At 57.3% G+C, this 3355-nt stretch overlaps 1 protein-coding gene across 2 annotated transcripts in view; it reads right to left on the bottom strand.

Moving 5' to 3' along the window:
- The window catches only part of MIDEAS (mitotic deacetylase associated SANT domain protein), a 45274-nt gene extending 44785 nt beyond the window's left edge, over positions 1–489 (bottom strand). For both annotated transcript variants that reach the window (XM_077750620.1, XM_077750618.1), the window contains exon 1: positions 63–489. The gene's annotated coding sequence lies outside the window, so the exon portion shown is untranslated. The remainder of the gene's footprint in view (positions 1–62) is intronic.
- Between the last annotated feature and the right edge of the window lie 2866 nt (positions 490–3355).

The raw sequence follows: 3355 nt of genomic DNA, 5'->3' as shown, positions 1-3355 counted from the left end.
GCCAGGGCGGGCTGCTCCTCGCCGCGTGCAGGCCTCGGCCGTCGGCCGGGCACCCCACTTACCCGGCTCCTGCCCGGGCTCCAGCATCGGCCGTCCCCCTTCCGCCGCGGGCCGCCGCCTTCGGTCGCCTCCCAGGCTCCAGCCGCCTGCACGCACTCCCGGATTTTAAAAACAAACAGGCGCCGCCGCCTCCCCGCGGCGCTCGCAGGGCTTCCGCCAGCCCGCGCCTCCCAAGGTTGGGAAGTTTGCTGGCAGGGCCCTGGCGGGACGCGCGGGCTGTCACCCCTCGCTCACGGCGCAGGAACCTCGGCGCACCCCGCGCCCGCGGTGTCTGCCTCGCGATCGCTCTCCCTCCCTCCGTGTCACCCCCAGTCCTGCGATGCAGTGTCAGGATTGCACTGCTCTGACTCATCGGTTGAGCTCACAGCTTGAAAAAAAAAAAGAGAGAGAGAGAGAGAGGGCGAGAGGCAACAGCGAAGGAGGAGGACTCTCTGGCGTGCTACAAAGGATTGCACAACTCCGGGCTGGGAGCGCGGAGCGCCCAGCGGCCGGCCGGCGCGCGCGGCACGGCGGCGAGCAGGAACCAGCTCCACCACTTCATCAGCACAACTGTCTCGGGTCGGCCTCGCAGCCAGCAGGCCTGGCGCCGCCTACTTCCTGCGACCAAATAAGGCCAGAGAAGGCGTCTTTAAACCCCGGGCGGCTGTCCGGGCTGGGGATTTCCAGCAGACCTCACCTCCCGAGTGGGTCGCCCTCCTCCCTCAGCCCGGGCCGGCGCCCCCGATGGCTTTGCTGGAACCAACAAGCCACGCGGCTGGTTCCTTTCACACCAAGGTCAGAAGGAGACGGTGACGAAATGCTTGGAAACCCATCGGGCCTGCCAGGAAAGTGTGTATGTGATGTTGGGGAGGACACAAGTCGCTTTCTTCCACAAAGAAAACTCTGGGTTTGGATACGGTAAATCATGCACGGCCCTCTCTCTCCCAGGTACTTCAATTAAGTTTCCCCAAGTTTCACTTTTAGCTCACCAGCATCCTGGTGGTGTAAAAGGTTATTGAGAAACTGGCCCCAGCCCCTATAAAAGAGCCACTTGCTTAAGTGATGAAAAGCTCCTGGGTTTAATTCTGGCAGCTCAGGGCACAGTTGGGGCGGCTTTTCACCGCTCGCCCACATTTCNCCCGCCCCCCCACCCCATAGATGAGAAACATTTCTGCTGCTCCTCGGAAATTCTTGTTGGCCCCCACATTCACTTGAAGCTCCAGGGCCAGGAGAAAGTCCAGGGGAGATTCTTTCCATTTGTTTTTGGGTTTTGTTTTTCCCAAAGAAATGGGTCAGAAGGAAGTTTGCCTTTGGAAGAAAAAACACAGAAGAATACACTCTGTTCTGGCTGCTTGTTTCCCCTGCGACCTGTCCTGAGAAGCAAGTGCGTCTCTTGCTCTCTCAGGGAGAAGGGGAGAGGCAGCAGGAGGGGACCCTCACACACTCTCTGAGCTGAGCGGGCAGGGCAAGGGCCTTTGCCCCTGGGAAACAGATGACAGACACCCCCGCCCCCAAAGGAGCACTCCTGTCCCTTGCTATCCCACCCCTTTGCTGGCCAGTGCACCCCTGGACTTTCTCCTGGCCCTGGAGCCTCAGTGTGCATCTGGAGCTCACACCTCACCCAGAAGGAAAAGGACTTGTTCGTGTACCATGGTAGGACAGATATGTCAAAATGGTGACAACTTAAAAACAGACTTATCTTCAAAATAAAGGTAATTATACCAGGGGACTGGACCGGATGACCTCTTAAAATCCCTTCCAGTTTAAAACCTATGATTCCGTGATTGTAAAAAGTGAATGGAGGAGCCAGAGAAACTGCATCCAACAAAGACAAGCCCAGGCCCTCGGGTTTAGTTAGCATCTGCTATGAGAGCACTGTTCCTGACAATTCTCAAAGCCCGTCCCCAACACACAGCCTACTTATGCATGTGTGTGAGGGGTTTTATCCCTCTGAGATTCAGATAGGTTAAGTGACTTGCACAAGATCGTAGGGCAATCATTTGTCACTTCTCTGTTCCTCTTCCCATCTCCCCGAGAGGAAGACAGTGAGCAGTTGAGGGACTGGGGGTGGTCAGGTATGCAGACCTCTAAGTGGAGGCTATGGCTTTCAGGACTCCTGGCAGAGGCTCGCTGTAAAGCCTTCTTGTTTTTTCCATTTGTCTGATTTCTTCTTTCCCACTGATACCTCATCCAAGTGAGGGAAGCAAAAGCAAAGCCACTTGGCATCCAGTGCCCACTGCTGCCAGGTTTCCTCTGCAGGCCTGTGGCCATCCTGTCCCTCCCCCTAGGGACTAACCCTTAAGTCTGGCCTCAAGCCAGCCTTGTGCCAGCCCCTGAGAGCCGGTGCAGACCAGCCCAGGGATGTTCCCAACCAACCAGAAAACCCAGCTGGGGAACACATTCCTAGAAGAGTCTGCCACCATGGAGCCAGGGCCCAGCCTCCAGGGAGTAAGTGGGAGCCACTCCAGAGGGCACTCCCCACTCAACCTTGTCCCACCAGGACTTCCTCTCTGTCCCACGCCGCGGGGCTGCTGGGCTGGCCCAGGAAGCAGCAGCAGGAGTGACGGTGGCAGGGGGCATGAAACAGGAGTCAGTGACCTGAAGGGGTCCCGCTCATCTTGGAACAGCACATCCTTTCACCCCAACTAAACTAACAAGAGCAGACTACTTCAGAAAGAAGAGAGGAAGGAAAGGGGCATGTGTGCATGCAGGGGAGGAGGGCTCAAGGCTGTCTCAGATGGCCCCTGCCCCGGAGGAGAAGTCTGCCTCCGACAGGCAGGCAGGTGAGGTGTGCACAGCCAGCTGCAGCTCTTCCGAGAAAGCCCTGGAGGCCAGTTTTGCTGCAGATATGACAGTGCAGAATCACTGATGTGTGAAGTGAAAGTTTTGGTTTTAGAAGCTCTAATCTCTGGGGCAGCCAAGAAGGATGCCCTTTGGAGAAAAAACGGGAAAAAAGGTGTTCCAGGACCTTCCCCATCGAGTGGGCTTTTCTCCGCCATCGACCTTTAGGCACTGCAGAGAAGAGAGGAGCACAGAGCTCCAGTTCCCAGGGAGGGCGTCTGCCGAGAAACACTCCAGGAAACAAGGCACCCTTGATGGGATTCCAAACTCTGGGTCCCCTGGAGAGCAGAGGCTTCCTGGGACTGCATCAGCTCTCTGGACTCAGCTCAGCGTGGGTGATCCACTACTGCCCTGAGGTGGCCAGCAGCACTGTCCACTTCTAGGACAACCCAAGGCCATTAGAAAACTTCCAAGGGTGGGGGCACCTGGGTGGTTCAGTTGGTTGAGTGTCCAGCTCTTGGCTTCAGCTCAGGTA

The sequence above is a fragment of the Crocuta crocuta genome, unplaced genomic scaffold (genome assembly GCF_008692635.1).
Source record: "Crocuta crocuta isolate KB4526 unplaced genomic scaffold, BGI_CrCroc_1.0 scaffold186, whole genome shotgun sequence".
Lineage (NCBI taxonomy): Eukaryota > Metazoa > Chordata > Mammalia > Carnivora > Hyaenidae > Crocuta > Crocuta crocuta.
The sequence above is the reverse complement of the archived record's forward strand: the minus strand, read 5'-3'. Positions and strand labels throughout refer to the sequence as shown.